The following is a 17,969-nucleotide window of genomic DNA, read 5'->3' as shown; positions in this document are numbered from 1 at the left end:
ATCAATCATCAGCTTCCACTTGATAATATTTTGGGGTAAAAATTAGAAACATTATTGAGTGGAGAAACCAAACATGAACTGATTCAGTTTTTTTGCTTGGGGTGTATTGTACTGAAATTTTTACATTAGAGCTGTACGAATATGGGGCAATATGCCGTACGGCATATATTTTGAGGTAATAAGGTCATGTTGAAGGCACGTGGGTGGAGGTCGAAAGATTTTAAGGGAGTCCGAGACAAACCAGCGTGTGCTGTATGAGTACATTACAAATTAGCAAGCCTAAATTAATTCTATTTCATTACAGCGCCACCTATAGACTTCCTGTAGAACTACTTACCCTTATTGGATGGCTATGAAGTCGATTATCGATAAGCCATCTAGGGTACAATAAAGTATGAAAGAGATCAGATAGATGGCGCTGTTAACTTTACAAGTAAAACGTGTCAAAACAAGATAAAAACTGAAACGAATTCTTATATCGGAATCGGGTTAGCGTCATGGAATTACATTCGGGAAAGGGTAGTTTATCTCAATCAGAGGCTTACGTAATCTGCGCCCCAGCTTTAATAATAAATTTTAAAGCATGCCTAACTGCTTAACTTTTAAACCGGCTGCCATCTTCTTTTTTATTTATGACCAATTCTTTCTCTAAACTGTTGTAAGTTGTGTCCATTATTCTTAATCATTGGACCTGATTTTTTTATTTATTATCTTTTCGTGTTATTAAGACTTTAGTGAGTTGTGAGTTTTTGCTTAGAAATAAAGGAATACCAGCCCACTGCTCTACCAACTGAGCTACTGAGACTTTAACTGTTGACAGCGAATATTGCCATCGTATCCTTCATATCTTAAATGTTAGTTTGAGTTAAAGTCATATTGGAAATCCACCAGTAACAATGCGTTATAGATAGATAGATAGATAGATACATAAAAACTTTATTTCAAAAACATTTTCATGACAAAAAAAAACTTATAATAAAAATAAAACTAAAACTAAGGTAGAAACTAACTACTAACTATGCCATACCGCGTTATACCATAATAAATTAATTCTAAGCGTTGACGAATCCAAATGATTAATACGAAATTTATTTCGTGACTTTTTGATTTGTAACTATTATTTAGAAAAAATAAAAATGCCGGGCTTAATGTCTAAAGGCATTTTCTACCAGTCAACCATAGAGCTAAACAGAGATGTAAAAATGGTGCAAGAAGAAATAAATTAAATGCTTATTTTATGATTTTTATGAAACGATTTTTTCAGTTCATTTCCAAATTTGATAAATAAAAGCCTTTGTTTCTTTTAAGCAGAGCCTAAAGTCGGCACCTGCCAAAGCAACAGTGTCATTAAAAAGCAACTATATAGTGATAGTATTAAGGTTCAAATTTATGTAACAGCTTTTTCGAAGAACAATCAGCCACGCGGGTGGTAAACACGGGTGGTAATTTTTTTCACGTCAAAAAATATCCTAATCAAAATAACATATTTTATTTACAAAAACATGATTGTTTTATTATACAGTAATGTTACTATAACTATCTAAATCAATAATATATAAAACTTTTTAACAAAAAATAAAAGCGACGTAAAATATTACCAAAAGCGCCATACATGTACCTATAACATTTGAAGAGTTCCCTCGATTTCTCCAAGATCCCATCATCAGACCCCGACTTGGTGCCAACGGGACCATCTCGGGGTTATACCCGTTCGATAAAAAAAATATTTTGAAAATCGCTTCACGATTCTCGGAGATGTCGAGTAACATACATACAAAAAAAAACAGTCGAATTGAGAACCTCCTCCTTTTTGAAGTCGGTTAAAAATAGGCCCTTGAGGCATTGTACCAAGGATGCTGGCGACATTTCCTCGTTGCATCGCAATGCTGATACGTTGTGCGAGGAAGCCGCCAGCTCTTCGAGCACCAGTTACGTCAACTAGACGCTTTGCGATTTCTGCAAAAAAACTTGTGCGCGATGCGAACTAATTGTGATGAATCCAGCCTCTTTATAGGTATGAATTTTTACTGATCATTTAAAGTGTATTTCCTGTATTGTGGTAATACCTACTTAATCCATAAATGCTGTAAAATTATTTGATTAACTTCACATTTCAGCCACCTGCGATGGCTGAGATACGCGTCATACTCGTGAACGGTTGCTGTTTGTGGAGACTGGTCTGTTTAAGCTAACTTTATTTTTGAGTATAATTACAGTGAGACACCTCATTCGGTTCTCGTATGTTTCTTTTATCCTAATGAATGTTTTAATTATACAGAATTTTGACTCTTAGAGACTCTATACATCTCTAAGGATAATTTGATAAAAGTCATTTAGTTCTGACATTTAGAGATATTTACACCTCTAAATAATTTTAGATTTTTTTTGTATCTGTTTGTTTTTTTATTATTAGTATTATTTTAGTTTTTTTTTGTAATTCGACATTTAGAGACTTTATATATCTCTAAATAATAATAATAATAACTCTTTAAGGACCTTTCAAAAAGGTTAGCAGAAGTCACCGGCGACCGCAGAGCTGGCAGCTTCCTCGCTCAAAGAATTAGTCTTGCAATACAGCGAGGAAATGCTGCCAGTATCTACGGCACCATGCCGCAGGGGGATATTTTTTAGTATTTTATTTTAAGTTTAGTATTATTTATTTTTAGATTTAGGTTTTAAGTTTTATAGTGTATTCTACAAATTGTATAGTCATGTTACTCGAAATAAATTTGTAAATTATAATAATAATTCACTTACTTTTTCTTTAAACAATAATACTTTTAAGTAGTTTGCATTATGTTCAATGAGTAGTACTTATTTTATAATTGTTGATATGCTTGTTTTTACTTGTATGTAAATTCCATGTTGACGTGTTAAAGTGCCCTTGTGGCCTATTTGCTGAATAAATGTTGAAGTCGACCACATGCGTTGTCACTTTTAGTTTCGCTTCGCACATTACCAACAAATTTTCATTCATCATCATCATTTTAGCCTCCAGTCGCCCACTGCTGAGCATAGGCCTCTCATCATGTACGCCACTTATCCCGGTCCTGGGTTAGTCTCACCCAGAAATGTCCCGCAATTTTTCGACAGTCATCCGCCCAACGAGCCAACGGACGTCGGGCGCTTCTTTCATCCGAAAGCGGCCACCAATCTGTCAACATTTTGGTCCACCTGCCATCACTTTGCCTGGCAACATTAAATTTCATTACATCCTTAAAACTACAAAGTAGGTATCATCAAAAAACAACCTGCAAAATATTTTTTTCAGTCGGGTGAACACCGCGCGCCTTCATTTTTTAATTAAATTGCAAAAAATAAAATATGCCAACCCGAGTATCCATTTGGTGATTGGATTTGTATTGCCATACGGGTATATAAGTGGTGTGTTTTCATTTTATTTCCGTTCTTTAATGACTCGTCGTATCGTAATCGATATGGCAAACTGTAATAATATTGTTTAACAGTCCCCGGCAAGCTCGAATTTCGCCTTCCCATACAAACGGAGTTTTGTTCTCATTTTAAAACTACGTGTTGGATTGTAATGAAACTTTGCACATACAATGAGATGAGGTATATCTAGGGCTAAAATTTGTTTGCTGCATAAAACAAACGAAATAGAGCAAAAACTACTATACTAGACGACCGGTTTGGCCCAGTGGGTAGTGACCCTGCCTACGAAGCCGATGGTCCCGGGTTCAAATCCTGGTAAGGGCATTTATTCGTGTGATGAGCATGGATATTTGTTCCTAAGTCATGGGTGTTTTCTATGTATTTAAGTATTTATAAATATTTATATAGGTATTATATATATCGTTGTCTAAGTACCCTCAACACAAGCCTTATTGAGCTTACTGTGGGGCTTAGTCAATTTGTGTAATAATGTCCTATAATATTTATTTATTTACTTATGTATTTACTATATAAATTATAAACTGAAATAAATGTCATATATTAAGAAAAAGTGGCCAAGGCCGCCAGTGCCCCAGGCTGGAATCGAACCAGCGTCCTTTGCTACTAGGCCACCGGGATCACGGCGGCATAGGTCGAATTTTTCCAAGTACATGCATTTCTTACAGTGCCCCTAGAGTAAATTTATTCGATAGCGAAACTTGACGTACGCGTTTGCGTTTAGTCTCATTTTGTATGGGATTTTGACTTCCAAAACGTCCCGCCTGGCGCGCTGTTTCTAAATCCCATACAAAATGAGACTTAACGAAAACGCGAACGTCACGTTTCGCTATCGAATAAATTTACACTAGGGGTACTGAAGGCTTACGGCACCCCCTAGCCACCCTTAAGGTATGGTTCAACCTTCTAACTGGATCAACTCAAGTAATACCGAGCTAGCGAGCACCTGCCGCGATAGCAGAGGACGCTCGTTCAATTCCAGCCTGAAGCACTGGAGGCCTTGGTCGCTTTTTTTTTCTTAGTATTGGACATTTATTCCAGTTTGCAGGTAAGGACAGTTAAGTATCATTAATAGTAGCGAATGATACTACGTATAAAAAAGAATCTACGATTCTGTAATAACTTTACGAAAAGAAAAGTTTCTATATGATTTTGAACGCAGTGTAAATATTTTGTCTCTATTTGTAAAACTATTATAGTATATGAGCTAAAGTTATATTTGTACGACCGGTCTGGCCTCGTGGGTAGTGACCCTGCCTATGAAGCCGATGGCCCCGGGTTCAAATCCTGGTAAGAGCATTTATTCGTGTGATGAGCATGGATATTTGTTCCTGAGTCATGGGTGTTTTATATGTATTTAAGTATTTATAATTATTTATATATTATATATATCGTTGTCTAAGTACCCTCAACATAAGCCTTATTGAGCTTACTGTGGGACTTAGTCAATTTGTGTAGTAATGTCCTATAATATTTATTTATTTATTTATTTCATGTAAACATAATTACGGCAGAATAAATTTATCCGTTTATATATCGCTTGTAACACCACGCTGATATTACCGAGTAACATCGCTTGTAATCTCAAGGTGATATTCTCAAGTTTGTTAAAGCGGGTTGAAATGAATCGCCCGCAATCGCTCTCGATCGCCTAATCAGGCGCGAGGCTCATTCCTGATATTACGGCGTAGGGTTGACACTTTTGTAAAAATATTTTTCTCAAACTTGCTATGAAATGATGACATGACTTACGTCAAATTAGGTCCGGAAATATTACATATCAGGTGCGATGAGTGAAGATGATATGTAAAGGAATTTAATACTGCCTTACACACCTAGGACTGTAAAGCAACCTTCTTTTGTTTTTTAACGTCAAAATCGTCAAATTGTGACACAACGTCTTGGCATCCAACCATCAACTAGCTTCAGTTAGCTTGGTACGGTGATTTGTTGTGCATATTCGTTGCTAAGCAACGGCGGTGGCGCATCGCGCTGGCGCGCGGACTTACGCGCGCAAGTTTGTACACCGCTGATACAGTGGCGAGCCGAGTAGGTCGCCACAAAACAAATTGACTACAATTTTTTGTTTTAATTGCAAGTTTGAGAAAAGCACTATACATATCTCGGCGAGAAACGGGGTTGCCGGCCGCGTATCTCTATCCGTCTTCGCTACGCTCAGCCGTATATATCTACTTGGCCTGCAACCCTACGTTTCCCGGCCTCTATAGTAATGTACTATTGTTTGTAGGTAAGTATAGTACAGTCAGCATCAATAGGTAGCAGACTAGGCTATACGCATTAAAAATATGCTAAATATATATAATTATTTAAGAGGGAAGTATACGTACTAGTCACACGACCTGTCTGGCCTAGTGGGTAATGACCCTGCCTATGAAGCCGATGGTACCGGGTTCAAAGCCTGGTAAAGGCATTTATTCGTGTAATGAGCATGGATATTGATATCCTGAGTCATGGCTGTTTTCTATGTATTTAAGTATAAATATTTATATATTACGAGTATATATATCATCAAGCCAGTTGTCTAAGTGCCCTCAAAACACGCCTTATTGAGCTTACTGTGGGACGTAGTCAATTTGTGTAATAATGTCCTATACTATTTATTTATTTATGTTATTGACACAATGAAAAACTAGGTACTTACAAAACATAATTGATTTATTAATTATTAATTGAGGCTCAAAGGAAGGAAAGGAGTAAGGAGATGGAGGAAGGAGAAGGAAGGAAGAAGGAAGGAAGGAGGACACAGACGAAGTCGTGGGCAGAAGGTAGTATCTCATTCATAGTTTTCGAACGCGAATGTTGTTTTCGACTAGCCAAATTAATATTTTTCACAAGCTCGACTTCATTCAGACTTGTGAAGTCGAGTGTGAGCAGTCGAGAGTGAGGAAGGAGAAGGAAGGAGGAAGGAAGGAAGGAAGGAGGACGCAGACGAAGTCGTGGGCAGAAGGTAGTATCTCATAGCTTTCGAACGCGAATGTTGTTTTCGACTAGCCAAATTAATATTTTTCACAAGCTCGACTTCATTCAGACTTGTGAAGTCGAGTGTGAGCGATACGAGGTTGAGTTAGTTGATGTACAGCTTCGATATGTTCCTACTATGCCACATGTATCTTTAGCTAAGTATAGGTTTTGGTTTGTTCTCGTTATGTTCAAGGACATCTTAGTCCATGTTGTTAACCAGTTTCTTACGCGGAAAACACGTTCCCCCTGGACTCGGTTACGAACGTGGAAGAACAATTCCACTCAGACAACTAGTTCTCTTCGCGGAAGATACTTTCCCCCTAGACAACTAGTAGCTAAATTCGGTTAAGAAAATGGAATTAGACTTCCACTCACATAACTGATTATCTCCGCGGAAGAAATAGTGCGTCTAGTTAACCAGTTATCAAACTTGGTTGTCTGGGTGGAACAAAGGATTTTTTTTATTCAAAAATATGTAAATCATATTTAATTTTCCCCGAGTGACAACCCTAGCGACGTCGTCAGGCGTCCAAATTGCACAATCGTAGAACGTCTCACAAATATTGTTATTACATTCTGTTTGTATGAATTCTTTTATTCCTCAAATATGAAAACATGGGAGATTACCCGACAATGTGAGTTATGGGTTATGTGTTTGTGCGGTTTTGTTATTTATGGAGTATTATATGAGATTATAGTTTTTTATTACTGAATCTGCTCTAACCTCCTTAGTCCCAATGTGCTTTTAAAAGGACATTACCAAATCGAATTTTGAATGATAATAAAAAAAATGAAAAGTTCTTAATTTGTAACTACAAACATGACTTATAAGCTGGACTGGGCCTTATGAGGATAGAGTCAGACCGAGCTAACTTTGCATAGACTCCGATGACAAAGTGAGGGAATGTCACCACAGACATCAAAATTCTATAAAAATATGTCGTTTATTGTGGCACCGCCCACAATTCTTCATTTCGTTACTTGAATTCATGAACTCTTGAGTCCTATTGACTCAAAAGTTGCGTATTTTTTTGTAGATTACAGAAACCATAATACATTTTAATAAACATATATCTCCTATATAATATATGTCCTTAATTTCGTTGTTTGTCGGCTAGTAGAACCCTAAAATGATGTCTAGATTTTTACTCTCTCTCTCTCTCCCTCGCTCTCCCTGAATCTTGCAATCACTCTTCTCACAGTTGCCGAAATGAAATCAATATTCCGACCATATTTTTCACGAAATTTTCGAACAGTACCCGCCAAACATTCATTACTTTTAAAGTATTATTCAATAATGAAAACGCGTTGTTCAACCCACCATTTTTAAAAACTCTAAACATTCAGCTGTCAAATAGTTTTTTTAGGGTTGCCAGCACTCCCTTCTTCCTCGCGTTGTCCCGGCATTTTGCCACGGATTATAGGAGCCTGGGGTCCGCTTGACAACTTATCCCAAGATTCGGCGTACGCACTAGTTTTTACGAAAGCGACTGCCTACTGACCTTCCAACCCAGAGGGTAAACTAGGCCTGGTTGGGATTAGTCCGGTTTCCTCACGATGTTTTCCTTCACCGTAGGGTTGCCAGCACTAAAATGCAAAAATGGCGGCAAATTCAAATTTTGTTTTATTTTGGTATATCCTTTATAGTACTTATAATATGTAAATACTTAAATACATAGAACACACCCAATACTCAGGAACAAATATCCGTGCTCATGACATAAATACTCATCACACAAATAAATACCCTTACCGGGATTTGAACCCAGAACCATTTTGGCTTCATACGTAGTGATACCCACTAGGCCAGAACGGCTGCCCAAGCCTAATGCTGCCCGCGTAGCCAACGTGCATATCGTTCACGCTCCGTGGCGAACGAAACGCAACTATCACAGTCGCACTAATATGGAAGAGTGATAGAGAGAGATGACTTCAGGTCTGGTGTAGTGTGAATCCGATGCATTTCTCAACCGAGACTTGTGAAATTTTATGAGAGTTTCTGTAACAAAGCCAATAATATCAGTAAACTTATTTATTTATTTTTAATTTTTACCCCCGATACAAAAAGATGGTTGTGATATGTTTGTCGCCAATGTCTGTCTGTGTGTCTGTCTGTCTGTGTATCTATATGTCTGTCTGTGTGTCTGTCTGTATGTGGAAGCTCTGTAACGGACGGACCAATTTGGTTCTTTTTTTTACGTATAATCGAGTTTCATCGTAAAATCGATGTAATAGATTCTAAAATGGTGTAAGGCATTTTGGGTAAAAAATGAATAGCCCATACGCCTTAATGCGTAGGGAGTTTTTAATATTTTTTTTATTTAATAGTTATAGGGAACGTGCATGAACTGTAGGGGGCAGCACAATAGCCCCTTGTTTTATGCGTTAAGTGTAAATTTCAATTTTTTTTTTATATAACGATAGACAGGCGTTTGACCACGGTTTCACCTGATGGTAAGTGATGATGCGGTCTACGGTGGAGCACGCTTACCTATGAGATACCTATTTACCCTAGCCTTGGCCTTTAAGCTTCCAATGTAGCCCACAAGATGGCAGACTACAATGCCCAAGAAAACGCACGTGAATACAGAGGGCAGCACTTGCTTTGGCGTGAAGTGTCAATGTACAGATTCAAGCCAGAAGATGCAGGCTCTCCAACGTGCACGGCTTCTACACCTAAATTAAATGAAATCTGCCCTATTATCATCCCCCTGTTCTCGGTTATTTCCGCCCACGTTCGCGCGGGCTCGGTAGCTGCATTGCGAGTCATCAGTCGGCTCGGGCGACTATTGTTTTCGGGTGTGAGGTTGTGATGCCAGAGGATGAGGTAATTATGGACATACCCTTGCATTTTTATACTAATACGGGTTCACAACTCTTTGCCAAATTTTGCTAAGTATATCCTTTAGCTTTACACACGTCAATACTTCTCAAGTCAAATGTAATTTAGATTTGTTAAATAAAGATTCAAAAATAGATTAAAATAGAAAACTATTTTATAGGCCTCTGGGTTGCTAGAGGATAGTTACTGAAAAACTTTTACTATGGAAATCGCGAAAAAATTCACTGTTTCATATAATTTGGCTGATCAGATCTGATGTCAATGATTTCTATGTCATGTGCTTGTCCTCGGTTATTTCCGCCCATGTTCGCGCGGGCTCGGTAGCTGCATTGCGAGTCATCAGTCGGCTCGGGCGACTATTGTTTTTGGCTGTGAGATCGTGATGCCAGAGGATGAGGTAAGTAAGGACATACCTTTATTAAAACGAGTCTTCTTTACATGTTCAAATGATTCACGTGAAATTTTGTGAGCAGGTTCGATGCTTTTATGTTTTTTATGTCGATTGAGTTCTTGATTTTTTTTTAATGATGGACGGACTGAAGACAATGGGGTTTTAATATTGGCTCGTTTTTTATACTACTTCGGTGTCATCGATTGCAAACAAGCATACGGGCCGCCTGATGGCAAGCAGTCTCCGCAGCCTATGTATGCCTGCAACTCCAGAGGATTTACATGCCGACTCTAACCCCCTCCCCCCCCTCGTTCAGCTCTGCCGACCTTACTCACCGGCAGGAACACAACACTATGAGTAAGTTCTAGTGTTATTTGGCTGCGGTTTTCTTATTACATTTCTTTTATTTTTATAATACATCTGCTATATTGTCATTCCCTTGTTCTCGGTTATTTCCGCCAATGTTCGCGCGGGCTCGGTAGCTACATTGCGAGTCATCGGTCGGCTCGGGCGACTATTGTTTTCGGATTCATATCCGAAAACAATAGTCGCCGTGACGCCAGATGTTACTCGTAAGGCGTAACTAACTGCGATTCCCAAAAGAGAAAAATAAGTGTCTTATCTACATTATGCTGTCGGACTTGGTGACAATTAAACGCGTCGAACTGGCGAATAAAAACAAATTGTAACGAGACCTATTATGCGCTGTGCATACACAGTGTGCATGCAATTCACAATATACATAGAGTGTGCCTTTTCAGAACTCAGAATTCATAGGTGTGTGTTTTATATGGACAATTTAATAGTCAAGGATTTGGTTAGGTATTACTGTTTTTTTTTAATAAGTGGCAAACGAGCAGACGAATCGCCTGATGGTAAGGGATTACCGTCGCCCATGGACACCTGCAAGCCTGCAACACCAGAGGGGTTGTACGTGCGTTGTCGGCGCGTTCATGTGGGAAGCGGCGAATGTGACGTTTTTAACCAAAAGGTACATTGTCGCTTGGCAATAAGGTAGATTTCAAATTGAAGCTATATGTAAATAGCGCCTTATTGACAACCGATAATGAATACCCTTTTTGTTGATTATGGCGCTTATTATTCGAGTTGAGTATTTTATCTTAAGTTAATAATGAGTGCGAGAAGGAGATAGCGGGACGACTTGCAATTCGAATGTTCGTAGCGAAATTAAAACTGTTTTTTTTTTGGGTAGAATGCGACCAATAGACCAACTCGAGTGTTAGTTATTCGATCTGTTTTCGATATGATACTGATATGTCACTGTCAAAATCAAAAGTAATGTTTATGGTTGATAAATGGCACTTTAACAATGACTAATCATTATCATTTCGGAAACAGATCGTATAACTAAAACTCGAGTTGGCCTATTGGACGCATTCTACCCGAAAAAACAGTTTTAATTTTGCTCCAAAAATCCGGTACATCCGGATCCGGAATCCGGATAGGTAATTAATAGCGATTTTATCAATTCGCCATTTTGTCCGGTTGTAATTGGCATAATTATGCGACCCGTGTCGGGTTGTACCGCAAAAACGTACCCAGTGCAGTGAATAGGAAAATACAGTAGGCGTCGTTTTTATCCGGGTAGAAAAGGTATGCCTTTTGGCATTAAGTCCGCCATTTGTACATTTTTCTTTGTTTACGCAATAAAGTTTAAATAGATAAATAAAAGGTATGGTTAATTATTTATTTTATTTAATAATAATAAATGTACCATCAACCGTAAAAGTACAAGGCGACTTTATCAATGAATTCATTCATAATTTCTCCATGCAATTTCGCAGCTCACTGTACATTAAACATATAACAACTTACGCTAGAACCACTACACCAGTGATTAGGTATTTTAGCAACTTTTAAAAAGTAGGTAATCACGTCACCGATATGAAAGTCTATATATGTAATTATGGACCTACATATATATGATAGACTTTGTGTATGGACACAGAGTAAAATAATAACCGGCCAAGAGTATGTCGGGCCACGCTCAGTGTAGGGTTCCGTAGTTACTCTTCCGTCACAATAAGCTAAACTGGAGCTTAAAGTATACTAAATTGTTAACCAAGGGATGAAACGGTACCTTTCACCCGAGTTAAACAAATAGGCAAATTTGCATAATCAGTACCTAATTAAAGTAAGTCTTTTTACTATGAAGGAGAAACTTTTTGCGATACTCAAAAACAGGGAAACTGATCATATCCGCTATAGTTTTAATTTAATGTCTTTCTTAAGCTCTACTTCCAAGATTTTTTTCATATTTTTTGAACCTATGGTTCAAAAGTTAGAGGGGGGGACACATTTTTTTTTCTTTCGGAGCAGTTATCTCCGAATATATTCACTTTATCAAGAAATGTTTGTTGAAGACCCCTATTAGTTTTGAAAGACCTTTCCAACGATATCCCACACTGTAGGGTTGAAGCAAAAAAAAATGTTCACCCCCACTTTACGTGTAGGGGAGGTACCCTAAAAAAAATTAAATTCTTAGATTTTATTGTACAACTTTGTCGGCTTTATTGATTTATATATCCATGCCAAATTTCAGCTTTCTAGCACTAACGACCACGGAGCAAAGCCTCGGACAGACAGACAGACAGACAGACGGACATGGCGAAACTATAAGGGTTCCTAGTTGACTACGGAACCCTAAAAAGAATATTTTTGGCGAAAGTTACTGAAACTCATGTAATATTTTTCCTTGATTTGGCCTCAGATGTGCGTGGTACATCTTTCGAGTTTTTCGTTTTACACCGTGTATTATGATATTGGCTGATATTTTCAAAAAAATCATTTTAATATCCTATTCCGTTTTATGCCATTTGGCTACGGAACCCTAAAAAAGGACTTGAGCGAAGGAATATTATGTATTTTTATGCAACATCTCATAATCATCATCATCATCAGACTAAACTTGCATTTTGAGAGTTTCACATTCGTGAACCGTTAGTGAAAGTATATTTATTAGTTAGTGAAAATATATATCTTGGATGAAGATGTGATCAAATGAGATAGTTCTGGTTTTTGTTTAAAAAAAAATATTTTCTGTGTCTAAGGTGTCGCGTTCAAGTGCCAAAAAGGGCAGTGATTGAGAAATTTCTCAAAAACTCTTAATGTTCTCTTTATGATCCTCAATGTGGTAACGTTGTTATATTGAAGTATAGCTGAATTTACTGCCGTCGTTTGGTCAAGCTAGCCTACTGCTTTATGTCCACTATATTCTCATATATTAATAAAAAGCGAGTGTCCGCCTGTCCTGTCGAGTAATTGCTTTTGAGTAAAATTACATGTAAAAGTTTGCTGTTTTAAAAACTCATGACAACGGGATGTTACCGAAATTGTTTATCAAACTTGCAATGAAATGTTGACATGACTTACTTCAAATTAGGTCCGGAAATACTACGTATCCGGTGCGATAAGTGAAGATGACATGTAAAGGAATTTCATACTGCCTTACACACCTAGGACTGTAAAGCAACTTTCTTTCCTGCCACCGCTGGAATAGAGAAATGAAACAAAAAAAAGTAACAAATAACTACGAATACTACGATATATCGTTATCGCGATGTATAAATCACCGCGTTCGGTTCAACGCCATCTAGCGTCCCATTTACCAAACTTTCGAGTATGGACGTGATCACACTAAACAAAATAGCCAAAGGGCATCCAATTGAAATAATTTAAGTGTATCACGGTTTAATCTTTAAGGGCCTTTCGGAAAATGCCGGGAAGGAATGCGGGGGGTGGGAGCGAAGCTTTAATGGGCTAAATATCTTGAGCCCCAGATAATTCGTGGGTGGAGGGATGGCAGAGAAAGTTGAAGGTTTTTGGCATAGTTGCTTAATATCATCATCATCATCATCATATCAGCCTTTTATCGCCCACTGCTGAGCATAGGCCTCTCTTCTAGTACGCCACTTATCCCGGTCCCGAGCCAATCTCATCCAGAAGTGACCCGCAGTCTTCCGAATGTCGTCCACCCAACGAGCCAACGGACGCCAGGCACTCCTTTCGTCTGAAGGCGGCCACCACTCCGTTAGCACTTTGTCCCACCTGCCATCACTCTGCCTGGCAACATGTCCCGCCCAGCTCCATTTTAATTTGGTAATGACGTGTCCGACTGCCGTGTGTTGCTTAATAGCGGAATATTAACTGATAATTTGTAAACCTAGTAAATAAGGAACTGTAGTAAATAAGGATCACCAACGATCAGTTAAGGGGAAAGTGGAGGACCCGCGTGAAATCGCCTTTTCATACAAACGTAGTCCTCATTTTCCTCTCTGGATATTAACTCGGGATTTTTTTCGTATTTATAATTATTATAAGAGTTAGGTTAGTATTTAGTAAAACTTATGATATCAGGTTTTCGCTCCTAATTTTGACAATAATCAAAAAATCTAAAAAAGTCAAACGTAGGGGTATAGGTATGATTAATATACATCTGTAGTGTGTGTACTAAGCCTCACCCCCACATGTACGTAGCTGTAATATATAATAGCATGTACGCGTTACTTTTAGGAGAATATATTCGTATTTAGCCACCAACCGTTGTATCATTGACGCCACACCTTACATGGCGATTCTGCCAGCGCGGCCTTGCGCTGCACTGGTGACGCGCTGCGCCAGCCAGAAGAAAATTTCAAGGCTATCATTTAGACTTATTGTGCTTAATTTCTGACATTCAAAAGCAGTGGAAGTGAATAAATCGGCAGGACGATAACCAGTGATAATGCAAAGAACTTATGGTGAAATTGCGAAACTTCTTTTTAACAATGTGTGCTGCGTCAAAAGGTGAAAATGGACACTTCCAATAATAAATATAAGTACGTAGGATATAAGTGTGTACTGACTCCGGGAAACAGTGAGTAAAATCATAAGTCATAAAAAAAAGTGGTGAAAAATTCAAAGTGACAATACAACTTATTAACATCAACAATGTTTACTTTCGTATATTTTATTTTGTATTTCATATAATTCTAGAAATATATGTAATAGCGTGTACACTCATTTTCTGCAATTGTATCTGCTACTTTGTAACCTGAATTTCCAAATACGCAATAAATTCATTCATTCATTCAAAAAAGCATAATGAGTCGTTCGCTGGCTCCGCTGCTGACGCTACAGCAGCTAAAGTATTAGCAAAGAAGATTGGCCGTAACTCGCGCCATTTGCCTCTGATTCACAATAACGCGACAAGATGGGTAGTTTCACTTTTCAATAAAACAATTTGGCAAGAAAATACGGGAAATAATAATAATAAAATAAAAAAATATAATTTAGCATATATACGTCCCAGTGCTGGGCACAGGCCTGCTCTCATGCGCGAGAGGGCTCGGGCTATAGTCCCCACGCTAGCCCAATGCGGATTTGGGACTTCACATATACCTTTGAATTTCTTCGCAGATGTATCTAGTAAGCAGTAGTGGCCGAGTGGATAGGGACCGTGCGTGTTGGAGGGTCTGCCATCTTGTGGCCTGAATCGGAACCATAAACATGTACATTTACACGTCACGTGTTTTCTTGTGCATGGTAGGTTCTGCCATCTTTTGGGCTACATCGGAACAATAAACATCACATATACGCCTCGCGCCAAAAATCTGACGGCTCCTGTGCTGCCTCCCAGGCTGACGCAACTAGGAACAAAATAAGTTTTGTATGGAACTTGTTTCGCAAATCTTTGCCAACGAAGAAAAATAAAACGTCAGTGCTATTTATTCTGTCAAGTTTACATCAAGTCAACTGTCAGCCGAATTGTTTTGTTTGTTATGAAGGCTTCAATGTTTTGTTTGGGTATTTCGTGCAATTTCTTTATTATTTAGTGAAAATATCGAAAATAGTGAACCGTGATCAGAGTAAAGAACGAGTTTGTTACAATGCCACCGAGAAAACGGTTTACTAAGTGTGAAATATGTGGCAAGCGAGCCACTCGAGAAAATCACGAAAAAAGGGATTTTATGGCGAAATTTCCCTTGGATTAAGAGCGGTACGTATTCCTTTAGATACTTTTGACCTTATTTTGGTGCAGCAGGCTTTAAACACATCGAAAATTAGATATTTTATATTATTTTTAGTTGTGAACTAGGGATGTACTAAAACTATCGATAATTGTATGTTTATTTGTATATCAGTGTAAGTAATTAAATAAAATATGTGAAATTTCCTGAGAACTTGCATGCAATATGACACAAAATTAATTCGTCGAAGATTTTCAGTGGAAAATTATCTATCATCTATGCATTAATGGTCATTATTTAACATATATGATTTGATTTATAGATGCATATTAGCGCTAAATAATCAGTTGATCATCTCATTAGCAAACACTTTGAATATAAACTGTACATAATCAAGGCTGTATGTTTTCAGATGCAGGCAGTGGGTTAAATTTGTTGGGAACGAAGACCTGATACATCTTCCCATAGAAAAGTTACATTTATTGAAACATGTATCTGCAGATCATTTTAAAAATAGTGCTTTCAATAAAAAAAATAAAGAAAAAAAATAGTGAAGGATTTTATAATTACAATCTGAGTGTAACGAGGTATTCTAAAATAGAATCCTAGCGTAGTGAGGGATTCAAGTGTTAACGCCTATGGGTGGTATTCCACCTATGCAATTTCTTTGTCCAATGTGTATTGCGTCTCACATTTTGATTAATGACAGAGTGAGACGCAATGACATTGGACCAAGAAATTGGATAGGTGGAATACCACCCTAAGGTGGAAATATTTTTGCTACCACGTGATAAATTTACATACTGCTTTTCACATCACCTGTGAGGAAATTATTATGGTACAAATAAATAAATAAATAAATTTAATTAATGATAATTAAATTAAATAATTTAACCTAAGAAGTATGCAAAAAGAGGAAAAAAGTGATCCCTCCTAATAGGAAAAAAAGTGCTACTTTGATCCTTCCTAGTGGTGAATAACAACAAGGTGTTCTAAAAAAAATCGAGTCCACATTAAGCTCGACCACGTATTAGTCCACTCATAGAACTATCCACTATATAACATACAACTTAAATGTGGACTCGATCCTAACTTGATTTCGAGTACAAAATTTGTAGACAAGAGTCTATATTTCAACCCTCCCCATTTTATCGATATCGATAAGAAACGCAAGCGTGTAGCGTACTACACTATTTAAATTGCTTATGTTGGTACTATGGTTCTTTGACAGTTCTTTGTCGTACATTTTGGTAATGATTTGCGAAACAAAGGGATTCCACTCGCTAGTATGGAAGTCCCGTCTCTTAAAACGTAGTGATTATATGCTCTTTGCTGCCTCCTACAGTTCATGCACGCTCCCTATAATGACGTCCGATTTTCAATCCGGACTTTTTCGGGACTTATGTACGAAATATAATTTGATATTTATCACTAGTTTTTCGGTGAAGGAAAACATCCTGAGGAAAATACGGGAAAAATGGAAGTAAATGATTCGTGCGTTATATAATTTCTATGGTTTTCCTGTTTCTCACAGGTACTGTTAAATAACTCAACTATAAGTAGTTCAGTAGTTCAGTATTTTTGGCACTTTTGGTCCGGGTGAACATCAGAGTGGGGGGTAGGTTTCTATTTGTTTATTGTTTTTTATTATACACCGTGGGCCAATTAAGCCCGACAGATTCCAAAGGTGTATTCTTGACCGCATTTAGAGACTAAAATTACATACAATGTTTTCTGAAATCGGTCTTGTTTTAGAGATAATGACAATTTCTGTGAAAATTTGTTTCTTTTATAACTTAGTCAAAAACGCCTTTTTAGCTGTGACGCTGCCACTATGTGACTTGGTTTAGACATATACCTACTGACAGATATTAAAGTTTTAAAGTAAACTCGCAATTTTCGTCTGTAAATAAAAAAAAAACTTTACTTATTCGTTGTAATGATTTTTTTTCACCAAGGTGTAAAAATTAATAACGTGTCGTGTGCAGAAAACGCAAAAGGAATTTTTTTTTGGCAAATCATGTAACATTTTTTGCTCCTTATGACCTCAGGAATGCGTGGTTAAAAGTTAAAATGTGTCGGGTTTAATTTGCCCACGGTGTATAGATACTAGGTAGGCCGGTGACGAAACGTGTTGTGGATATATATTTTGTAGGATGCACCTAGGATATTACGATGACGAAGCGTGTTGTGGATGTTTTTTGCTTGTTTACGTATATATCTGTACCCCAATCAGTAGCATCACTCAAGGAGAAGCTTAAAAAATTGTGGCTTTCCGATACTACGACTACGGTTACGACTTCCTAGTTCCATTGAGTACTTATACTTTTATAATTTCCTTTATTTTTCTGGCTCGAATTCATATCTATTTATA

Source organism: Cydia pomonella, chromosome 24 (assembly GCF_033807575.1).
Source record: "Cydia pomonella isolate Wapato2018A chromosome 24, ilCydPomo1, whole genome shotgun sequence".
Lineage (NCBI taxonomy): Eukaryota > Metazoa > Arthropoda > Insecta > Lepidoptera > Tortricidae > Cydia > Cydia pomonella.
The sequence above is the reverse complement of the archived record's forward strand: the minus strand, read 5'-3'. Positions refer to the sequence as shown.